This window comes from Taudactylus pleione, unplaced genomic scaffold, assembly GCF_031769625.1.
Source record: "Taudactylus pleione unplaced genomic scaffold, aTauple2 ptg000041l, whole genome shotgun sequence".
NCBI lineage: Eukaryota > Metazoa > Chordata > Amphibia > Anura > Myobatrachidae > Taudactylus > Taudactylus pleione.
In genome coordinates, this window is record NW_028284443.1 from 35,002,994 (window position 1) to 35,011,774 (window position 8,781).

The window sequence follows — 8,781 nt, forward strand, 5'->3', positions numbered from 1 at the left end:
TACAGTCTCTCACTCTCGGGGGGGTTTCTACATCTATCCATCCAGCTATCTACAGTCTCTCACTCTCGGGGGGGTTTCTACATCTATCCATCCAGCTATCTACAGTCTCTCACTCTCTGGCGGGTTTCTACATCTGCCTACAGTGTCTCACTCTTTGGGGGGGTGGTTCTATATCTATCTATCTACAGTCTCTCACTCTCTGGGCGGTTTCTACATTTATCTATCTATCTAGAGTGTTTCACTCTCTGGAAGGTTTCTACATCTATTTATCCAGCTATCTACAGTCTTTCTCTGGGGGTTTCTATATCTATCTACAGTCTCTCACTCTCTGGGGGTTCTACATTTATCCATCTACAGTCTCTCACTCTCTGGGGGTTGTCTATACCCATCTACCTACAGTGTCTCACTCTCTGGGGATACTACATCTATCTATCTACAGTGTCTCACTCTCTGGGGGTCTCTACATCTATGTCTAGAGTTTCTTACACTGTGGGAGGTTTATACATCTATCTATCTATCTATCTATCTATCTATCTATCTATCTATCTATCTATCTATCTATCCAGCTATCAACAGTCTTTCACTCTCTGGGGTTTCTATATCTATCTATCTACAGTCTCTCACTCTCTGGGGGGTTCTACATCTCTGTCATTTGTGCCTCAAGGTTCTTGCCAGGGCAGCAAGACCCTTATTGGATGTTGTCATATTGTTGCTAGTTGCAAAAGGGCCTTCATAACAGTTCAAGCTTTAGGGCCCCAAAAATGTAGATCCGCCAATGGGTACAAAAGGGGCAGACAAAGGCAGGGTCAAAATTCGGTCTAAGCAGCATTAACATTGTAAACAGCAAGGCTCATCTTCCACAAAGGTAACTAATAATCTGGAAAGGACTGCCAATCAGTGCTGTAACAGGGCTCTACTGTGAACAGACTAATATTAATTTTCACGTTGCAAACTTACGATAAAAATATCACATCTGCATTAAAGATGCGGATTGTGATAAATACGTTTCTTAGAAAAAACCAGGCAGGGCTTCTGGACTGTAAAACAGCAGGCTGTAATATGTGACACCGTTAGTATAGTACCATTAATAGTCTAAATAAAGTCCCATTACTCTGGCAGGAATGATGAAGCTCCACTGGAAATGATGCAGAGGGACCCCAAAAAGAATAAAAAAATTGAAAAGTGTGTAAGTCTTGGATGGGCCGCCCTCCTGCATCATTTCCACTTCTAGTGATGTTGGGGAAGGCTTGAAGATGCAATTCGCTGCCAATTGCACCATCATGGTCACGCCCTCCCGCTGTGGAATTAAGTGAATTGCGCATCAGGGGCAGGGCCAAGATGATGCGAATCAATTTCCCATGTCTCCTGCACTTGCCTATGCGCCTCCCTTCCAGAATCTAACACTGGATATCAAAAATATTGGCAAGTATAATGTAGACCTGCGTATAACAGCCTTTCTTTAGTGTTGGTGACATTTATTGAGAGTTCCGCCAAAGAAAAGAAAGAAACACATTTGTGGACAGTAGAAAAAATCTCTGCGATTATTAAAAGTCATATGTTAAAAACACAGGGCCTGATTCAGACCCACTCGCGAGCGGCTGTCCGCTCGCAAGTGGGTCGATGGTGTGCACTGCGCATGCGCACGACGGAGGGAGCTCCGTCGTGCGCATGCGCGAGACGCGACGAGCGAAGGACTTTCCTTCGCTCGTTGTGTCTGATCAAAGGGGGCATGCTGTCGATGTTGATTGACAGCACGCCCCCTTTGGTGGGCGTGCCGGGGGCCTGCACGCTCGTATATGCTGTGGGTGGTGACCCACAGCTATACGAGCGTCCAGGAGGACGTTCCATATTTATGGAGGTGGGCCCTGATTCAGAGCGAGCGCTCTGGTCAGAGCGTCCGGCTCTGAATCAGGGCCACAGTCGCCTATTAAAGGTGAATTTGGACATTAAATAGTGTCTCTGTGTCTGTTGTAGTCATAATTCTATACTAAAACAATGGTGCCCCCAAAAATACACAGGACAAATAAAAAAACAGCCACAGTGAGATATATTTGTTTTGTACATATAGATTGTAAATAATTGAGTTGAATATAACCCTCACAACCCATTATATGATGCATGTACTATTTGTATAAAATCCACCATATCTAATAGGATATAGGATCTTGCTTTTATTCTTGGATGAACTCACGTTTATTAATATCCTCAAGTCCTTCTGGTGGGGTCTCTCATTTGTGTCTGGTCTATCTCAGGTTTTGAGCTGTCCTGCACTGCATCTAATAAGCAAACTGCTTCTGGTCACCAAGCAGGAGATCTCACAAAAAAAACAAAGTTAATAGGTGCTTACATCATTGGGTAAACACCTAAAAAGAGGGGATGAGCAGGGTTATTGCTTATTTAAGGTTGGATAACCCTTACTTAGCAGAACAGATATAAGTGTCTTCTTAATAATAGCAACATCTGACAGCAAATCATTTTTATACCTTCGTTTTTTTCTCTTACTAATTTACTTATGATGCCAGATGCACTTTAATAACTATGCCCCAAGTCATATGTGATAAAGTTAACAGATTTAATTTGTCATTATGTAGTTAACAAAAAAATAAACAAAAAAATAAACCTTAAGAAGTCATGTGTGAAGATCACTGCCTTTGCCAATGACCTTCTCTTTTTTATTTCCAACCCACAAATTTACCTAGCTCCCCTTCTCTCTAAATTAGATGATTTTGGTAGAATTTCAGGCTTTAGAATAAAATACACAAAATCACTAGCGATGGCCCTGAGCACCTCACTCCATAGATATAGTCTAGAGCTGGGTGGTTTACAATAGGTGGAGACTGATATTCCTTATTTGGGAATTCGCCTTCCCAAGAATGTCTATGATTTGTATACAATAAATGTTAAAAATGTCATATATACAGCTCTTAAAGAACTACAGTTGTCTTATTTGGGCAGAACCAATCTTCTTAAATGAATTACTTTTCCTAAGCTACTATACCCCTTACAGGTCCTACCAGTAGACCTTACAAAAACAGATGTTAAACAAATTTACGCAGCCTTTCCACAGTTTATTTTGAAGAAAAAGAAACCTTGACTCAGTTTACAATTGCTGCAGTGCAATAGATTGGAAGGGGGAATTAATTTCCCAAACATGGCATTATATAATTTTGCAGCCATTTTCCAACACATCAAGGATTGGATCTCACATTCCAATTTAAATACTAATTATTTGATAGAGAAATCTTTTCTTCCCAATATGGATTTAGTGAGTTTCTTGCACCTGAATAAGTTTGATTTACCTGTGAATGTGTTAGACAACTCTTTATTCATGTCAGTCTGGCACATTATACGTAATAAATGGCACTTATATACCTTGTATTCTTTATTTCTCCCTCTGTTGGGTAATGTCAGCTTTCAACATGGTTTGGCCTCCTGTCCTTTTACGTTCTGGGCGTCCAATGGTCTTAATGCAGTTCGTCAACTTACAGATTTGTCATCACAATGCCCATTATATCTTTTTCTCAGACTCTTTTCCCCTTTTTACATTCTCATAACTTGTTGTCCTTTCAGGTGCAGCATTATGCCTCTAAGGTGATTTCTTTCCTTCTCCTATGTACTGGACGAATCAATTGGATGCAGACCTCCAATCCTCTATTGGGTCTAGGGGTAACATCTACTTGATTTATAAATTACTTAGGGCACCGTATTATACTGGTCATTATGACACTGGAATTACTCATTAGCTGAAGCACTTTCCTGACCTTTGTGAATCCAAAATTCTAAATGCCCTTATATATTCCATTAAAATATTGTCTGCTACCACCTATCAGGAAATGTTTTACACATTTTTTTATAGAGGTTATTTTCCCACCTTTCATAGTCATTTAATTTGATATTCCTCTTCATCTACTTGCCCAAAATGTACAAGACCAGATGCTTCTCTCTATCATTGTTTTTGGGATTGCATCTCTTTATAAATGTTTTGGCTTAGAGTTAAGCAGTTTGCTTTGTCGGAACTGGTACATTTTTTACCGTTAACCCCAGAATGGGCCATTTTTGGCATTCTCACAACCACCTCTACAATTTCTCCAGGTTGTTGTCAATCATATTTGATTCTCTCAGCCGTGGCGAGGAAGTGTATACTACAGCAATGGATACAGTCATTCCCTCCCTCTATACAAATGTTTACGGAAAAGCTTTTTCAGGTGTTCAAGATGGACTGGGTAGAGACGTCCTTACATAAAGAACAACGACTGGAAATTTTGTTCTCTATATGGGAATCTTTTATTGATACTTTACATGTCTCAATTAAACAACAAATTCACATTATAGTACAAAACTTTAATGTTTCCATCTGATTCTCCTATCCAACTGGGCTAATATAATGACTCCAGTTGTAGATGATATTGGGTTGCAAGTGATTTTTCTACCTTTCTTTCTCTCTTTTTCTTTTTTTCCTTTTCTCTCCCATTCCGTCTCTTGTCCTTTATGCCATTTTCTTTTTTTTCTCCCTCTTATCAATAATTTTGTGTAATTTATAATTTATATGTGTGTTGTATAATTTGTATAATTGTTTTTTTAAGTGGGAATATAACCCCTACTATTGAATTGTTATACGATGTCAGTAGTGTGATCATTGCTAATTTCCGATTTGTTATCGCTTTTGTTGTTGTATATTTATACAATTTACTGTATTCATTATAGTGAAACTTCCAATAAAAACATTTTGAAAAAAAAAGTAATGTGTGGAAAATATATGGATGTCCCTAAATTCAGTAACTTTAGTTATAAAAGGCTCTATTTATTAACATTATTTTTTTATTAAAATAAAGTGAAAAAGGATTTTTTCACACTTTTTTCACATTTTTTAGTACCACATAAATTTGCTAAAGGGCAATTGGAGTAGAATTCGTAAAATTCTACTCCAAACCCTAATTATCACATATTTTTAGTAAGCAGATCACATTTCCCATAAATGTAATGGGAAATGTTATCTGGCCAGAGTTACTAAAAACAAAATGTGAAAAAATATGAAACGGAGATGGCGTTATCCAGGGTTTCCCCCGTTTCACGATGCCTGCTCTGCTCTGCTCTAACAGGCAGAGCAGAGCTGGGAGCTGGGCTACAGTGATCAGCTGTGTTGTCTAAATAGACCACAAGCTAATCACTGCTAAAAAAAATAGATAAAAAAACCCCAAAAACACTTATCTGAGTCCAGGGACGGAGATCTGTGCTCTGGTGATTATCCCCTGGCTCTGGGGCTCTGGTCAGTTGGTCTCCCGGCTCCTGCTCTGTGACCCTGGTCAGCTGCAGTATAGAATTACTGACCGGGGTCACAGTGCAGGCCAGGAGACCAGCTGGCCGGAACCCCCGGAGAACATCAACGATCAGTGGAGGTAAGTGTAAAATGGGGGAAGGGGGGGGCGATTACAGGGGGGGCGGTCGCGGGGGGGAGGGGTGGTGTGGCGGCGGCCGGCGGCGCATGCACGGACACACACAGTATTTTTTGCAGAAAATACAGTGAAAAGTGTGTGATGGGGATTCGCAGGGCCAGAATTTTATCGCAAGTTCTGTCCCTGCATGCGGATGCTAGTACATCCATGTGATATTTCCTAAATTCGCAATGTGAATTTAGTTAGAAATATCACACTACAACCGCATCATAAATGTGGATTGTAGAAATAGAGCCCAAAGTACTTTACTCTCATATTCAAGTATATCCTTGATACATCATATAAAGTTGTTGCCTAACAACTGTAGATAAAAGACAATAACGGGCTTATTTATTGCAATCCGCATTTTAATTGCGGATGTGTTCGGCATTTTTTGCATGTGACCACATTTTCACAATGTGAAAATTAGTGTTTTTGCACAAATTTGCGATGTTTCTCTTGCCAGGAGATGGGCTCCGATAAGAGTCCGTCCTGGCGAAGAGCTGGAAGCAGAGTGATATTTTACACTATGACATCATACTTGCCAAGATCTGTGCATGCTTCTGAGTGAAAAAAAAGGAATTAAGGGGTTAATTTAAAATAAAATGTTGTGGGGTCCCCCTTCCCAAGCATACCCAGCCCTGGGCTCTTTGTGCCAGCCCGGTTCAAAAAATATGGGGTAAGAAATGTGTAGGGGATCCCCGTATTTAATGAACCTGCACCGGGCTCTTGAATCAGGCCCTGATCCTAAAAATATGGAGAAAAATTTGCATAGAGGTCCCATGTATTTTTAGAATCAGCATCGGGCTTCACTAGTGGGGGGATAATGCCAATCGTACTTATCAAAGGTGATGGTATGGTGGCTGCAGAACCTTTTTATAGCAATATTCCAAAATGGCTGGTAATTAGCAGCTGGTAGTACGTATTAGCAGACTAATTTTATATATACACACTTTAAACAACATACTTATCAGTTACGATCCCGCTCATCCACGTGATATAAACAAATCAAGCGTGGGAGAGGTGGAGCTGTTGACATGGCACACATACATATTGTTGACATCACGTGACCATGTTGTCTGCAACTACATAGTTCTGTATCATGTGATGCAGGTTTGTATCACATGAGCGTGACTGGACCTATTGCTGGTGACGAAGATTGTTGCCATGTCAACAGCTCCACCTCTTCCAAGCTTGTTTTGTTTATATCACGTGGATGAGCGGGATCGTAACTTCTATATATGAATCTGCTTTCTTTTTGAGTAAGTCTGTCTCCCCTAACTGTGATACTCCTTATGATTAGTATGTTGTTTAAAGTGTGTATATATAAAAATAGTCTACTAATACGTACCAGCTGCTAATTAGCAGCCATTTTGGAATATTGCTATAAAAAGGTTCTGCAGCCACCATAACATCACCTTTGATAAAGCTGTGATTTTGACACAGCAAAACGCGTCAGTGATTGGCTGCTACACCCTCCACCACCTTTCTGAACCAGAGGAGTGCTATCCACCTTGCTTACCAGCGTGCTTATTCAGTTATACCAGCCTATCACTGCACATGTGCCCAGGGAACCGGATCCGTGCAAAGGCCTGCCAGCATTGCTAATTAGGACCCCATCAAATATTTGGACACTGGACTTGGTAAATATTGGTCTGGACTATTATCAACAACACACAAGCTTTGTTAATTACTGGATTACAATATATGCCTCCTAATATCCATGGACTAGTTATATAAATGGTGGATTGGGTGATGCAATTGTACCTTTATGGTTTTATATTTACATGTACTGTATTGATTTTACGTATAATTTTCATGATAATATATCTAGCTAATAAACTCCTCTATTTTATATTATTTTTATTGGAGCGCTGTTATCTCTTTGTTTGTTATAGTCTTTACAACATGTTATGACAGTATACAGTACGGACAGCCGGTAACAAGCACAATATAATGTCTATAGCGGTTTAGAGTAAAATGCAGCTGGGTGGCATAATATAGAAATGAATGGTGGTGGCAAGTTTGGAACAATGTATTAAGTTTGGCAGAGTACCTTAAGAATACTGAACATGATTTGATCCATCTTTATGAAATGCTGCATGTGCGTCTTTACACCAACGCAGATATGTATTCTTATAAAACACAGGACACACACCAAATCATTTAATCCTTTATCTAATCCTGTATTGAAGATTATAAAAAATACAGATTTCTAAATTGACATCGTCCCTTTCCAAGCTTCAAACCTGAGATGCCAGCTTTGTAAAGAGCTCACCTTAACCACTAGCCTACTCAAGCCAGCCATAGCAGCATTCACACCTGTTGTGTATGTCATGTTAAGCGTGCATCTTTACACCAAATAACGTGTAGAATATGATGTCTATAGTGGTTTAGAGTCTAATGCAGTTGGGTGCTATAACATAGAGATGAAGGGATGACGAAAGTGCGGAGCAATACATAAAGCATATGTATCAAAGCTTGATGTGAGATAAAATTGTGATATATATATCACCAACCAATTAGCTTCTAACTCACATTTTGCAGGCTGTGTTTAAGAAATGATAGGTTGGAGCTGATAGGTTGGTGATATATATTTCACAATTTTATCTCACATCAATCTTTGATACATATGCCCCATTGAACCTAAAATGATCTCTTTATGAAAAACTGCCCATGCATTTTTAGTCCAGGCATCTTTACACCATGTAATGACAGTATACAGTATGGACAGCCCGTAATGAGTACAATACAATGTCTAGAGCGGTTTAGGAGTAAAATGCAGCTGGGTGGCATAACATAGAAATTAAAAGTGGTGGCAAGTTTGGAGCAATGTATTAACTTGAATTGATCCGTCTTTATGAAATGCTGCGTGTTCGTCTTCACACCAACGCAGATATGTATTCTTATAAATTACATGACTCACACCAAATCATTTAATCCTTTATTACACAGGCAACTGTACCTCTGGATTCCTGACAAAATGCTGTTCAGTACTACTGTATAGTTTAACGATTGACAGGTTCCGTCGGCCAATCAGCCAGCGGCACTTCAGAAGCTTTGTTGTCTATTTGAATCATGTGCAGTGCGGTTTAGGACAAGTGACATCTGGTGGACAGAAAGTTGTATTACACTCTCCGGCTTTTCCAGCGCCTCAGTAGGTTACGTTGTGAATCACTGCAGAATGATGTGACTTAGAACGGCAAGCAGCGACATGGCATGGCGTATGGAGCAAAGATGTATCAGGACACATCTGCAGATCTCTGTGGGCAACATAGCAAGATCTTAAAAAGGTTCCCCCCAGAAGTAATAAAAACACATACATTTGTCCGCACACAGAACCCATTCA